Genomic DNA, 17145 nt, shown 5'->3' on the forward strand with positions numbered 1-17145 from the left:
TCCCTACCTTCTCATTAGTGGTTAATGGGATTCATTCCATTGTGCCAATGTGTTAACTCTGCACTTTTCTTTCACAGTTTCCTGTGCTATTTTGTATTTTCGGGTTGAGGTGGATAGCAAAACCACTGAGTCTCACAGGCAAAGAGAATATACTGACTTAGATAATTGCATTTTGACACGCTGGCCCTTCAGGCTTAGGAGTGGAGAACATGAGCAGGCAGAAAGAAAAAAACACCCCGCCAATAACTTAAACCGATATTGTGCAATGCCACCACCTCGCTTTGGCACACACTGTGCCATTGAAACAGAGCACTGAGCCAGGCTTGGCACAGCAGATCAGTTGTCCCAGAGGCAGGCATGCCTCTTCTGCCTCTTTATGCAGGGTTATGATCCTGCTAATTGATCTGTAATTCTTCCCTGTACCACCAGTCTGCAAACAGGAGCAAACTCCTTCCTAACGCTGCTGAATAAGTTGGCATGTGAAAGCAGATATCAAAGTTTAGATACTTAACTTTGTGCTTAGTTATCTAATGACATATCTAACTGAACTGCCAAAGTTAAGAGTATAACTGTCCTCCTTAGCTGTTGAGCAAAGATAAATTCCTCCAGAAGGTCACCATTCTGCACACCTTCAGCACAAGTTATGACATGCAGTGACCAACCCTTGGAAGTGTTTATTACTTACTCTTAAAACTAGAGGACCCTTTGATTTTTTTTTTTTCTCAATGCTTTTTCTCTCTGAGTTTTTGGTTTAGAATTTTTGTTCCCCCCATCCTCAGCAGCTTCCACTGTATTTATTTAATTATGGCTCTTTGTTTCTTGATTCAAACACAACAAAACCACAAAATAATATTTCTCACTTGGCTGGAATCCGAGTGAACCAAACCTTGAAAGTGTAGAGGTGTACCTGTGTGGATAAAAGCTTTCAAGATATATTGAATAGACTGAAATCTAAATCCTCAGATGATAAGCAACACAGTGATGATTCCCATCACCTGAGTCTCCATCCCCAAAGCTGAAGAATGAACAATGTTTTAAACTTTTACACACTTACCTGAATTGAACATATTACCATGAATTTGAGGCCTTCCAATATCAAATACATGTCAATATCTCTGAAAGCACATCACAGTCCAGAGGATGCCTGGAACCCTATTAATCTCTTATCAATAAAGAGCATTTTATTCCCTGCTTTGAAAAAAATGATTAGTGACTCTTGATGTGGAAGACAGAAGTGAAGGGCTTCTGAGTGAAGACAAAAGAACTGATCTTAGGAACAGCTCAGTATCTGTTTGGACTGAAAAGAGGATGAACCAGGACTGCTGGTGCTGGAAGGTCTTTGCTTTGCAAAAAAAGCTATCTTTTTAGAGGAAAGGAAAAGCTCCTTCCATGGGATAAGGGTAAAGCAACATGTTTGGGGGCTTCACTGTACAAAACAGACATTACCAGAAAGAGCAAGGCCACAAATACTAGAGCATATACAGTGATAAAAGGAGAGTATATAAATAAAGGGCAGGCAGCTGAAGACAAAAGCTATGGACTGATAAAAACCCCTCGGTAAAATTAACACCTGTCCTTGATAACAGAGGGAAGTAAAGATTACACCGATTTTGCGAGTATGAGTTACTCTTTATTGGTTGCATTTAACAATAAGTTCCTTGTCCCAATTATATACTTTAAAAATTAATTGTGCACACCTAATTTCCTGTCCCGCTGCTGTCACTGCATCACTGTTGCATGAGGTACCTGTTTATAACTAAATGTCCATCTTACCAAGGGCTTTAGGGTAACATGGTTATAAATTTTAATTGAAGCTCTGAGAAGAATATGAAATAAACAGACTCCAGTGCTGTTTCTTGTCTCTCTTTTTTTTTTTTTTTTGTTTGTTTTGTGGGGTTTTTTTAGTAATCTCTCTGTTTTAATAAAAAAGAATCTACATTCAAAGTGGAGGCTTGGCAGTTTGCAGCTAAATGAACATAAACAAAGACTTTTTGTGGAGAAAATTAACTGATGAAAATTTCTATGGCAAAGTGTATGAGGCAATAGCATAGAAGATGCAGAATCTGGGCTCTGTGTTGTGGGTCTATTAAATTTACTGCTGTAAATACTTGATGGAAGACAGGAGTTCCTCCATCTATGTTCAGTAGGGCTCATTAGTTCTTGTACAAAAATACAAATTCATGGCTATAGAGCTCCAGAGGGGAGCTGACTATAATCTAACCATCCATGTGACTGGTTTATATGGGCAGTGTTCAATAAGTCCATATACATCCATGGCTGTAAAAATAGTCATCTATGTGGACTATTTGGGTGGGATTCAGCTCCAGATTAAGACACCCACATTAGGTATCTGTGTGAGGAGTTTCCAAGCTCCATGAGATTCACCGATCTCCCGGTTTACTTGCTGACATATAGGACTATAACACATTTGAAATGCCCTTTGATTTCCCACCTAGCCTCCCATTACTTTGTCAAGAGGGCCCATAAAATTAATTTATGGACAGAGCACCAACATTGGGACTCATCATCTATTTTTAGATCTCTGTGATGCAGATACCTATGAATCCTGCTCCTGCTCCAGGTATTAAGGAGTCTTATATGTTTACCCTATTCAAGTTGACCATTGGGCTCACCCATGTCTACACAGCCAGTGAATTTTGGTAGTTCACATGAACTTTTCTGTGTAGACAAATGTTTGGTAAGACACTGACAGTTTATGTATGGTGCCTATATATAATTTAACCTTCCAACTCATGATATTAGACCAGTCAATATGATTTCTTTCCCTGAGTTGCTCAAATAGGAAAGTATCCAAGACATCAGATTGAAGGGAAGGAGTCACCAATGGTTATTAAGCAGATGTTAGAAGATGTTATGAGGCAAACTCTCCCATGGTTTCCAAATACTCCAGATTCAAGACCTCTCATCTGCTTCATCTGGGACAGTTCTTGCTGGGAAAATGAAGTAAAAATTACTGAGCCACTTTAAAAGGAAAAATAGGAGATTAAAGAAAAGTCGTAATATAGCTTCAGAGGGTAAGTTCTGTGAAAAATTGTACCTTGCTCCCTAACCATACAGAACACATTTAAATCATAATATTCTATGTCCTTTTGAGCTTTTGGGAAAAGTAGGTTGTCCCCTGAATAGCAGAATAAATGAAGCCTGTTTTCCTATGTTTGTTCTGCTTGAGATTAAGTTCTCTGATATCTAATAATGTGCAAATTCTGACTGATAACTTTTGTCACTTCACGTTCACTCCTAAACTTTCCTGTTATAGATATTTTTTGAGCTCAAATAAAAACCATGTGTACAAGATACATGAGAGTACTGCTCTTTTGTTAAACTTAACTAAAATTCAAATATTGGTTCAAAGCTACTGGAGAGGAAAAGAAGGGAGACAGACATACAGAAGCAGATATACAGACATAGAAACATGATTGCAAATGGCTTATTTCCTTAGGGAATCAGGCTTACATTGCAGATATGAGTCAGAGATCTTTTCTCTTCCCCTGATCAGATTTGCTCACATCTTTTCAATTTGTATGGTATGGCTGGCCCCAGAAACAAAACACAGCTTTAGCTGAATTGAGAGGCACAAGCTAGTGAAAAGTTTAAACAAAGATACCTAATATTACTTACAGTCCTTTCTTGAAATGAGTTTGTATGATGAATCCAGTGAAGTATGTGTGCCTGGACTGCCTAGAATTGTCCCATTTGTCCCATCACAAATTTAAATGGTCCAAATTTGTTGAATTTAATTTTCAATTATGCTTTGTTCAATTCCTTGCTGAAAACTGTTCATTGAATAAGATTTCCAGAAACCTTACTGTCAATGACAAGTACCATAATTTGTTGAGAAAATCAGAATATATCCCCTCTAGAACCCATCAAAATTCTGTGAAGTTCAGGGAATTGGATGTCTTGTTTTGGTCAGCGTTGGAGAAATTTTTTTTATGTACTTCAGCTGAAGTTACTGGTCTGAAGTATTTAGTTGCTTCAGCTGAAGGGAAAGGAGAAGAAAGGAAGGGAGGAATGAGGAATGGCAGGGAGGGGATGGGAGAAAGCAGGAGGGAGCAAGGTAGCGAGGAAGGAAGAGAAAAACAGTAGAAGCTGATTCATCTGTTTTATTAAACACAAGTCAGTGTATTGAGTCACTTAGTGCAGGCAGGGTTATGGTATGAATAAAGATGCGTGCAAATCATAGAAAGATTAATATAAACTCAGCCCTTCTCCAGTTGAGTCAGGATTTTAAGACTTTTTTTCTCAATCCTTATAAATAAATAAATAAACGGGGTAAAAATACACTCAGTACATTTTTGCACTGTAAAACTTTCTGATTTTTAATGTGATCTGGTTCAGATGGTCAGTGGGAATCGAAATGGAGGGCTTTATCTTAAGGAATCATGTGGATTATGTAAGTAAATGTCCTCAGGCAAATGCTAGAAGGGGGAAAAAAAAAAAAAAACCAACCCAAAAAGATAAAAGAACCATAATTTAGCACAGGTTGCTAGACTGAGCAAAAGGAAAAAAAGGCTATGTTTAGCGTCACTGAATTCAGTAAGTGATTACGTGGCACAGGATTCGTTCAGGACCCAGTGAGTGATCTACAGCCTGTGTTCTGCAGGAGGTCAGAATGGAGATTAAAGTGACCTTTTCTAGCCTCAAATTCTATGAATCCAGGTCTGAACCCAGGGTCCCAATGGAAACTAAGTGACGATACGGAGTCTTTGGGGTAAGCTAACCTATGGTTGATGGATGGTTTTACTTCTTTATTTCCATAGAGTCCCCCACCACATTATTCACACAAAACAACTTTCTCACTTGTGACATTCAAAACTTTTACAGACAAAGGACCAATGGGTATACATAATCACAAGTACCTCCAGGCTGGAAATGAGAAAAGGGTTTGAAACTACTGGGAGATACAGTTTCTGCAGCAACTTTTCAACCAAAATAATGGGACAGGAATGCATTTGAAGACAGAACTTAACATACGTTCATGGAGAAGACTAACAAAAAAACAAAAACATTATGATCTGCAACAAGCAGATTTTTTGTTCCTAAATCTTTGGAGATGACAGTATAGATTTTCCAGTGTCTCTTAATCACTGAGACCCAGGAAACTTTTCTGTGTCTAAGGTGAGCTGAATTCTGCAAGCACTGCCTTAGTACCTTCATATCAAAACTCGTGGTGAAAGAGAGAGAGCTGCATGAGTTGTTTGGAAAAGGAAATCCCCACTTCAATCATTGTGCCCCCTTTCCCCCCCCTCTCTTTTCAATTAGCTGCCTTCATGGCCGTTTATTTACATGGCAAGCACTCACTGGACTAGGTACATCAGCCTCAATTTCTGCACTGAGTCCACTTGTGTACTTTCACATTGGGGTAGATAGAGATAATATTGCATAGAGAGGGTTAATCCTGAAAGACTACAAGGGGCGGGGGGAACCCACAAAACTGTGTAGAGTGGGAAATTAGTCAGCAGAGACCTGACAAAGTGCTTCCTACACATGCTGTTCTATCAGGCTGCACAGCTTCTTCTGCTTCAGAGGTAATTACATAGATTTTCTGTCTTGTACTTGCAAAAACACAGCACAGCACTCCACCGCTGCTTGTAGCTCAGCGCTTCAGGGCTCCAGCTGCATGGGGCTGGAAAATGTTTACACAATTTCTTTTAAGATTTTTAAACCATGATAAGGGATATGGCTAACTTTTCATCTGAGGGGGGAATGGAAGAGTCCCCTCTGAAGCTGGACTTGGGTGGAGGGAAGGACTTCCTTGTAATGCAATATAATTATCTCTTTCTCAAGGAAATGGCTTCTGCCATACTATAATCTTTTTTTTTTTTTTTTTCCCCCTGAATGTTTTAACTAGAGAGGAACTCAAAAGAATTTGGGCATTGATCTGGATTTCAAATTCTCACTGTTTCAGATCCAGAATCCCGATTTTAAACTTATTGCTAATTTACTTAGTAATTTTATGGGTCCTATTTAGAAATACGTCCATTCTTTCTGGTTTGAGAAATAGATGAATATGCATATTCAACATACAGATGATGTTATTATCAGTAAAATTAATACATATGAATACATATATTCTCCACTCATTACTTTGATGCACTTGAATAATTGCTTAGTTAATGCAGTTCTGAGATGGGCATTTCAAATGATATACAAATTCAAACCAATATTTGCAACATGCACTTTCATTAGGTTTTGTGGCAAATGGAATGTCCAAATTGTTTTGAAAAGACATTTTTAGACTTAAGTATAAACTTAATGTCTTTTTTCTGAAATGGACCTGCTTATAATATTATAATCTTCACTGGCAAATGTGACACAGCAGCTTTATATATATTCAACTCTGTATCAAAGGCATGAGACAATGACGGAAACTATAGAAATTAAAAACTAAACAAGAAAAACCCTCAACAAAACACGAACCCCAAGGTTCAGGGTGAAAAGTATTTAGAGAGTCGACCTGATCACTGTACCTTGAGATGGAAGAACTTTCTCTTCTCTTGCTTATGACACATGCTTGTCCAATCTCTTCATAAAAGCTTCCAGGCATCTCTGCCAATGTTTCCCTATCTTGAGTGTTAGAAACTCATTCCTTTCCTTTTGCCACATCTTCTTTCAGTTATCAGATGTAATTTCCCTTACTCATAATGCAGAATTCCTTTCCTCTTTGGTACTGCCTTCAAAATGGCTGAAATAGTCCTCATTCTTCCCTCATCTTTCTTTCTTTGACTAAACAATCTTTGGATTTTTCAAGTTAAGACACTCATCAAGTTTTCTAGAATTCTGACTATTCTACAGGTCCTCAAGAAACTCTCTTAAAATCAGTTTCCTGTGCTGCAACACTTAACTGAAGCCAATAAATTGAAGTGTATGTTTTAAAAGTTTAAAACCAAAGGAAACTTTAAATTTGTTTGCATTTTTAATTAATAAAAAGAAAAATTCTCCTTAATTTCTGGCAACACAGACCTGATTCATTTCACAAGTATTTCTTCTATAAAAACTGGGTAAATGATTGGCTTGAGTCATATCTTCACTATGAACACAGAAGTAGATTATCACAGTTTTTCTCTACATTGATACTTGATTTTCAACCCTAGAGGAAAAGATGTGTAACTAAGTGCATTACAAAAGCTTGAAATAATGAAACCATCATATTTGATTCAAGCAGGACCTTGGGTTTCTATTTCAGCACTTGGAAAGTTTTCATAGAATCATAGAATCACAGAATGGTTTGGGTTGGAAGGGACCTCAAAGATCATCTAGTTCCAACCCCCTGCCATGGGCAGGGACACCCTCTACCAGACCACATTGCCCAAAGCCCCATCCAACCTGCCCTTGAACATTTCCAGGGATGGGGCATCTACAGCTTCTCTGGGCAACCTGTTCCAGTGCCTCACCACCCTCACAGTAAAGAATTTCCTTCTAACATCTAATCTAAATCGACCCTCCTTCAGCTTGAACCCATTACCCCTTGTCCTGTCACTACACTCCCTGATAAACAGTCCCTCTCCAGCTTTCCTGGAGGCCTCTTCAGGTGCTGAAAGGCTATCAGGTCTCCCTGGAGCCTTCTCCAGGCTGAACAATCCCAACTCTCTCAGCCTGTCCTCACAGGAGAGGCGCTCCAGTCCTTTGATCATCTTTGTGGCCCTCGTCTGGGTTGGCTTTCTGGCCTGCTAGTGTGCATTGCCAGCTCATGTTGAGCTTCTCACCCACCGATATCCCCAACTCCTTCTCCTCAGGGCTGCTCCAAATCACTTCTCCAATCAGCCTGTAGTTGTGCTTGGGATTGCGTTGACCCACGTGCAGGACCTTGCACTTGGCCTTGTTGAACTTCATGCAATTTGCTCAGGCTCACATCTCCATCCTGTCAAGGTCCCTCTGGATGGCATCCCTTCCCTCCAGCCTGTCGACCACACCACACAGCTTGGTGTCATCAGCAAAATTCCTGAGGGTGCCCTCAATCCCACTGTCCATGTCACCAACAAAGATGATAAACAACACCAATCCCAGTACCGATCCCTGAGGAACGCCACTTGTTACTGTTATCCACTTGGACTCTGAGCCGTTGACCACAACCCTTTGAGTGTGACCATCCATCCAATGCCTTCTCCACTGAGTGGTCCATCCATCGAATCCACGTCTCTCCAATTTAGAGACAAGGATGTCGTGCGGGACAGTGTCAAATGCTTTTCACAAGTCCAGGTAGGTGACATCTGCCACTCTTCTCTTATCCACCAACGCTCTAACCCCATCATAGAAGGCCATCAAATTTGTCAGGCACAATTTGCCCTTAGTGAATCCATGTTGGCTGTCACCAATCACCTACTTTTTGTCCATGTGCCTGAGCACAGTTTCCAGGAGGATCTGCTCCATGATCTTGCCAAGGACAGAGGTGAGACTCACTGGTCTATAGTTCTCTGGGTCTTCCTTTTTCCTCTTTTTAAAAATGGGGGTTGGGTTTCCTCTTTTCCAGTCAGTGGGACCCTCACCAGACTGTCACGACTTCTCAAATATGATGGTGAGTGGCCTGGCCACTTCACCCGCCAATTCCCTCAAGACCCATGGATGCATCTTATGAGGTCCCATGGACTTGTGCAGCTTCAGGTTCCTTAGATATTCTCAAACCTGATCTTTTCCTACAAAGGGCAGTTCTTCATTCTCCTCGTCCCTGCCTTTGCCTTCTGTGAGCTGGGCAGCGTGGCTCAAGCGTTTGCCAGTGACGACTGAGGCAGAAAAGTCATTGAGTACCTCAGCCTTCTCCATATCCTGGGTAACCAGGTCACCCGTTTCATTCCAGAGGGGGCTCACGTTTTCCCTCATCTTCCTTTAATCACTGACATACCTATAGAAACTTTTCTTCATTTTTAAATTTCTATCATGTTTTCCTTCATAACTATCATGATTATGTGTCCTTCTTATACTCATTCAATCTGTAACCTCCGAAGAAAAAGAGTTCCTTTTCCCTAGCTGCAGAAACCTGGCTCCTAAACAATTTATCCTCTCATTGTGGCCATGCTACAGACTGGGATATGAAGGCGAGGGTAGGGAAAAGAAAAAAAGGAAAAGCGAAAAAGAGGAAAGATGAAAATGGACACAGAGAAACACTACTAAGGGAGAAAGGTGAGGTCAGACCTCAGTCCTTTAGAAAATGTCAGCTGATTTGAACAGGAACAGTACAAGGCATAAGGAAGGATCAAAGCAAGGTTTAATCATTGCATTTCAGGATGGGGGGAGGGAGGGGGAGTTCAGGGTCTGGTATTTTCAGGAGCTATTTCTCATCTTTTTTTCAGGTACACAGATTTTTCTGTGTGGGCAGAACGTGAGAAGCTGACAGCAAAACTTCACTTCTGGTAAATAGGAAAGATTTTCTTTAAAGCTACCACTAAGAATTTATGTTGTGTCTAGAGAATCTCAAAGAAGTTGTATTGCTTAGAAATGAAGACAACTCTACTAGATTAAAGAAATTTGTACATGAATCCAGTTCCTACAACAGCTGAAGTAATCATAGTTCATAATAAATAATACAGATGTCTAAGTCAGAGGATATGTTACCTCAACAACTCGAAAAAAAAATAAAAATCCCCCACCAAAAAACCCCTGAAACCCCAAACCCAAGGAAAAAGGAGAGAGAAAAAGCTGTTTAATGGAAAAACAGTCTTTATCACTCCATTAAAAAAAAGGTCATCTTCAGGATATAGTACTCTTAGAGTTCAAATCCCTTTTACCTATAAATAAATAAATAAATAAATACATAAAAAATCCAAAAAGCCCAATCTGTGGGCATAGCTCCTTTAAGACTCTCTAGAAATGTAAGTGGTAAACACAGAGTCAGAGAGGAAGCAGCTTCAAAGAAAAGTTATTATCTCTCCTGTCTTTGTGGGTTTAGGCCTAGACTGGATTGTGCTATGTTTGAAGTTTTGTGTTAGAGGATATTGGACACGTGCTGTTACTTGTTGTCATTAAGGTTAGTTTTTATTACTAGACTGCAAACCTGCTCTCTCTGTTTTGCAGGCCTTTTACATCTACATAGTCCTTTTTGGTTTCATCAGGAAGGTATTCAAAATGCTATGTATATTTATTTGCTGAAAGCATAGTGTCATACAATGTCAGTTTAGAAGTGATCACCTCAGCCACCACTGGCAAATAAAATGCATTTCTTTCTTGAATGAAGTTTAATAATTTCCATCATGAATTTTGGACAGGAAGTAGAATACTCAGGCTGTGAAAATGTTCTCTGCAATATCATAGAACATGCACAGGGCTCTATTTTCACACAAGCTTTGGTAGTTTCTCTTCATGAAAGCCAGCACAGCTGATATTAGAAATCAGATTTTATTCACCAACTCAGCCAGGTTTTGTCTGTAAGATGCCTTTCTGCTGGAGTTTTGCATTAGATTGTTTTTGAGCTCTTGAAAAATAGAATTTAGTTTAATCATGATCTCAGTGCGGCTCCTAGAAGACAATTAACAACACTCAAGCCATCAACACAATTGTCATTAATTGGCTCCCTTGCCATAGTTCAGAAGTGTAAGGGTCATAAAGATCAGGAGTCTCTTGGAAGATTTATAATCTAGGGGAAAAAAGACCTTCTCTACTAGCAGTCCAAAAACTTTTTTTTTTTTTTTTAAACTTGAAGTTATGCAAAATATAATTACCTATTGTCTGGGGGTTTGTTTAGTTGCTTGACTTTGAGAACGAGCAAGAAAAAGGAGTTAGATTAGGAAAAGAGACGAGATTCACCTGATAAGCAGTGCTATCTGATCACCTGCTCATTTTTGACTCAATATTGTAAGGTGTTGAGACATTCCTAGGATGTGTTGATTTAGTAGTAGTAGTAGTAGTAGTAGTAGTAGTAGTAGTAGTAGTACTTGGTTGTGGTTGTGGTTGTGGTTGTGGTTGTTTTGTCTTACATAAAGTTCCATGTGCTTTACCAAAAGTAAGTATATTCTCCACTATTTGGAGCATGAAAGGCAAATACAAACCAGAAGACAACTGCATATATCGCAAAGTGACAAGTCTTGACAAAGCTGACACATCAGGTCATTACAGAAGTGGGAAAACAATGTAATTTCCTCAAGTTCCCAGTCCACTGTTCTAACCACTGAATCGAGTTGCCCACATTGTTTTCTTCCTAGTCATATGTTACAGAAGAAAAATAGTAATTGCAAAATGGGAGAGAGAAAGAGAAAAACTAAACTCTAGAAAAATATTTGCTTTTCACACTACTGATAAGGGAATCACTCATGAGGAGTAGGGTTTTTTTTTATTTTATATTTTGTTAACCAGTTGACAGGATCCATTTAAGAGGCTGAATTTTATTGCGATAGCTTGAACATCTAAGACAAAAGGAAATGTGACACAAAGCAGTTATAAAAAGATTCATAGAAAAATAAAGGAGGCTCTTTTTGTTCAGTTTGGTTTTGTTTTTTCTGCTAAGATTGCATGCCCTATTACTTCCACTTGTTACTAAGAAGAAGAAGAAGAAAAAAGATAACATATCTAAAGAAACATCAATTTCAGTATATTTTCAATTCACATAAACAGTCTACCTTCAACAATGAAATTCATAAAAGAAATAAAAATGGAAGGTTTTTTTTCTTCTTTACTTTCCTTCTTTCATTTATATAACCACAATCAGACAAACTATAATGCTATCTAAACAACTACACACATTAAGAAACAAACATAGATCAATAGCTATAATTTGACATACATACACTGTTCACTGTGAAAACATCAATAGTACAAAAGCTTCATGGGCATAGCTGGGAAAAATGTGTTCTGTAGATGGTGTTGGCAGAAGATTAAATAACTACATGTCAGAAAGAAGAAAAAAAAATCAGTGAAACTAAGTGCATACTGAAGATGTGCAAGTACTCTGAGCTAAACTGTTAGGATTAATAATAAGTAAATTATCTTTGTCTTTCAGTCATTCAATTACTTCATGAACAAATATTTTGGCTTCGATCTCTGATATTCAAATATATACTGTCTTTCCTATCTGCCAAATGACTGCTATTGAAAGACAAGAAAACAGGAAATGACTTGCAAGTTGGATGACAGTATCTTGAGCTGCTATATGCTATTTCATAAACAGTGCTATAGGTGACTATTCATCTCATTCTGATCCCTAACACTGATGGAGTCATGAGAGAGAGAGATGGAGCAAGTAATTATTTGGCTGGGAAGAAAAGAGACACAAAGTTTATTCACAGGAGCTAACAGAAAACAGCACTGAGTTTTCAGGGCTATATGACCATGTCCAGTATATGCATGATGAACTCTCCTATTGAATCCCATGGTATTACTCTGAGATATACACCTAAGTACACACTTAAAAGCTCCTAGGATTTGACTTTCAATGTCTGAGCTATCCATTATTCATTAAATTATTTCAATGTAGTAACTGATTTATAAGACAAAATGAAGTTGGACATTATCTTGAAGACCAAAATAAAGTCTTTAATATCTGTTAACCAAGTAACCATTCTTTTCACCATTGTGCCTACTCCATAAAACCTTTCCCATTGGTTTGTTTTATAAGCCAGTTTCTCTTCTTTCTTCTTCAGATGGTCTTAACTTCTGGGTTTTTGTTCTTCATGTAATGGCAATTGCAGTTCTTTCTAATTTCAGTTAAAGTTTTCAGTGATAACCACTTTGAAAACTGGTCCCATCACATCTCTCTCTCTCTCAAAAAACAAACAAACAAACAAAAAATCCCCAAACCCAAACCTAAACCAAAATACAAAACACATTGGAATTCCACTTTGCACTGAAGAGATTGTATGAAGAAGTCCTTCAAATTGCGCTGATATTGTCAACAAAGGAAAATTTTTTTTTAAAAAAAAAAAAGGAAAATTGTTTTGAAGTATGAAATATGCATCTCATAAAAAGTTATTTCCATATTATTCTTGCCTGATGGTTTATTGTGGTTTAAACTCAGCCGGCAACTAAGCACTATGTAGCTGCTCACTTATTCCCCTGCAGTAGGATGGGGGAGAGAATCGGAAGAGTAAAAGTGAGAAAACTCGTGGGTTGAGATAAGGACAGTTTAATAGATAAAGCAAAAGCCACATGCACAAGCAAAGCAAATCAAGGAATTCATTCCCCACTTCCCATGGCAGGCAGGTGTTCAGCCATCTCCAGGAAAGCAGGGCTCCATCACGTGTAATGGTGACTTGGGAAGACAAACGCCATCACTCTGAATGTCCTCCTCTTCCTTCTTTGTCCCCCAGCTTTATATGCTGAGCATGACGTCATATGGTATGGAATATCCCTTTGGTCAGTTGGGGTCAGCTGTCCCAGCTGTGTCCCGTCCCAACTCCTTGTGCACCCCCAGCCTCCTCGCTGGTGGGGTGGGGTGAGGAGCAGAAAAGGCCTTCCGCTCTGTGTGAGCACTGCTCAGCAGTAACGAGAACATCCCTGGGTTATCAGCACTGTTTTCACCACAAATCCAAACCACAGCCATGCACTAGCTGCTATGAAGAAAATTAACTCTATCCTAGCCAAAACCAGCACATTGTTATATATGAAAAATGGGTACTTTCACATGGAAATTACCCTCCTAAAAGCTAGTTTGTGTGTTCTTGCAAACCTAGTGAGATTTCTGACCATACACATCTATCTTGTGTTTGCTACTCTGCTGCCAATTCTTCATTTCATGATGATATAAGTAATGACATTTTGTTAGTGGTGTTTACAGTTTTTAAAGACTCATAGAGTGATTAGATTATATGCAAATTGAATTGTAACTAAACCAACCAACCAAAAAATCCCTCAAAACCAAAATGTATTCCAATCTCTTACTGTTAGGAAGAAGTAGTTTGGATCCCGAGTCTTAATAAAACAATAAATAAATAAAATTAAAACTATTATTTTAACAGCCTTTTCTTGAAATTGTTTTACTGTAGCCTTTATAATTTTAGTAAGGTCTGATCCATGATATCTTAATGCCTACGGCTAGCAATATAGAAATTTGGGAATGGATTAGTCTCTCCAGTTTAGGTTGCGTAGCTGAGGTGCTGAACTCAGGAGTTTAGTTATTCTAGCCTTTCTGAGATTAATGCTAACATTTAGGTATCTGCACAGGGCTATTCATCCACCACAGATCTTGGTTACCCTCTGAAGTGCCCAGGGGGAATATTCAAGTTGATAGGTCTCTTAGTCTTGATGCCATATTCCTGATATATACATCACAGTTAACATTTATTACATTAGTTCAATTCAGTGCTACCTAAATTTTAATTTCCCAAGACTGTGGACCTCAACAACCCGATTTTTAAACTTGTTTTTCTGTTCCCTGTATGTGTTGGCAGTTTGCTCAATGTTCCAGCTGCCAAAGTGCTGAGATACATCTCTCTCACCTTCAGCTGATCTGTTCTCAAAGACTTTATAAAGCCATATGCAGCCTGAGTCCCAACCATCATGAATCTGACAGCTGAAATCAATGAACATGTCCTCATTGATATTTCCCAGAGGCAAGGTACTGGCCTTGCCCCTTTTGTGGGTTTCTCATATTGGGTCCTTTACTGGCTTACAAGGAGTGCAGTACTTATGTGTTCCCTTGTGTTTTACCCAAGGATGGTGGCTCAAGTGGATATTTTACTTTAAATGACAAAGGAATCGTTGAGTGGAGTCAGGTGGTTCAGTTTTAAGCTATACAAGATTACCTTTCTGCTGTGAAAAAAACCACAGAATCTTTAAAAACATGGAAATAGAAAAATAAAATCAGTCATAATTTCAGCATTTATCATGTGAGTCTGCTCTTATTTACACTGAGGGTTGAATACAGTCCAACTGCTCAGAGAATTCAGTATGAGAAAGGCAGTTTAAAAGATTCAAGGCTACAGCTACAATGCTAAAGGCATCCACCCAAGTATACAGACCAAAAAGTGCAGCAAGGCTTGCACACACATTTCTTTATAAATGTCTTCTCTTCTAAAACCACAGTTTTCATAGAATCTGGATTTCTTAGAATCAGGATTGGCTTTCCTAAGGCTTTATTTGTCACTCCTCTGGGCCTAAGATTATTTATTTATTTATTTATTAAATTCTGCTTAAAGTGGCTGAAATAACATGAGGGCTATACAGTGACTCATGTAAGTGACTGATATGAGTATCTGGTATGTAAAGTCAAGGGTCTACATTGCGTTTCTGACTCATGGAGGACCCATGGAACTATTAATGGTGGAAGGCATGCTGGAATGGAGACTGCCTGTGGAAATGGGGAAAGGGAAACATGGTACCTCACATCTCCTTCCTGCAGACATGGTCCCCAGAACTACATCAGGATTTCACCCCAGATAAAAACTGTTGGCTTAGTCCTGAAGAATGTGTTAACAAACTAATGTGAGGATAACTAAGGAACAAGGAGCAAACCAAGGACTTAAATTATTTGACAATTTAAATGCATCCCTAGATTTACTTCATTAATATTCCTCATGCAAGAATAAGAATAACTTAGAACCAAAGCCACCTTCTCTTTCCTTCTTTTTCAGTGAATGGTTAATTTACATTGATAACAGAAGAGATGGCTATGTTAACCTGTTCATTATCTGATGGTATAGGGCATTTTTAACTTGGCTTCCAGAGTTGAGATACTTTATAGCCCTAGAAAATCTTGTCCAGCTGAGTCTTCCAGTGCTGATAATGTCTGAAGATTTTTAATATACTGAGAAATGTCTGCAGACAAGGTTTAGCAATGCATTTTCTTTTTTTCTTTTTTTTCTTTCTTTATTTTTTTAATGTTGGCCACTGCTTTACATTTTAATAAACTCTTTTCCTGTGTCCATAGCTTTACCAAAATCTTCAGAATTTTTTCTGAACTTTGTCAAATAATGCAGAATTTTCTGGGGGAAAAAAAGAAAACAAAACAAAACAAAAACATATATTGCTTCTTCTTTTTATGTTACTCACTTCGTTGATTAATTCATCTTTCTTCTTTGGTGTATCTGCTGTAGAGCTGAAGTCATAGAGTGATTTCAGATCAACTGACTGAAGAGCCAGGATCTAGACATCTGAAAGGAGAGCAGAAAATCAGCATGGCATGAGCAGACTGATCCTGGGATATGCCAGGAAGAGAAAGTAAAAGTAATGGGCCAAATATAAACAGGCCATCTTGAGATGACATTCCCAGATGCTTCTTGGAAGAAAGGACTTAATGAGATCCAGCCTTCCCAGTCCTTTGTTTACTAGAGAATATGCAGCTTGGAAGCAAAATATCAGATGGACAGGAAATAAAAGGTTATTTACATGATGGGAATCTGGTATTTGTGTCTGTGATATACAGAACTCCTCTGTGCATGTCCACAGGATGCCCACATCAGCCACTCATAGGAAGACTTTGCCCACAGTCTGTGATTGAGAAATAATGAACCAGGGAAGATCAAGGCTGTTGAGAAAATTTGATGGTGGTGCTGTTTCAATGTGAAAATACAAATACCTGTGAATAAAAATAGCCTTTTTTAAAACAAAACATAACGAAAAAAACAGAAAATCAAAAAAGAAGTTGTGGATGCCCCATCCCTGGAAGTGTTCAAGGCCAGGTTGGATGGGGCTTTGGGCAATGTGGTCTAGTGGAGGGTGTCCTTGCCCATGGCAGGGGGGTTGGAACTAGATGTCTTTAAGGTCCCTTCCAACCCAAACCATTCTGTGTGTCTATGAAAACAGGGGCTAGGAAATTCAAAGTAACATCCAAAATCAGTGAATGCTTTTAACTTTAACTGGAAAGATTCTTACAGATTCTTGCAAGATCTGGTCTGAAGTAAAGGTATTGAGTTGTGTATAAAGACGATGCCTTGGAATCAGTGAGCTACTGAACCTCTCTTGCTGCAACATGTTTCTTTGTGTGTAGAGGTAACCGCCACAAACACGAAGGAAGAAAGAAATGAAACTGTGAAAACGTCTTGTTGAATGTATATTTTTTACCCCATTCACTAAAAGGATTGGGATTCCTGATGGGAGGAAGTGTGGCAAAAACAATGTATATGATTATTTAATCAAAGACTATGTCATAACATACACAACGTTAATAGTACATCAGGATGCAAAGCTAAAATCACAGTTGAAGGGGTTACTTGAACTCTGATAGCATTCTCTTCAAATGCTTTTTCTTAAGAAAATTCATTA

Source organism: Balearica regulorum, chromosome Z (assembly GCF_011004875.1).
Source record: "Balearica regulorum gibbericeps isolate bBalReg1 chromosome Z, bBalReg1.pri, whole genome shotgun sequence".
Classification (NCBI taxonomy): domain Eukaryota; kingdom Metazoa; phylum Chordata; class Aves; order Gruiformes; family Gruidae; genus Balearica; species Balearica regulorum.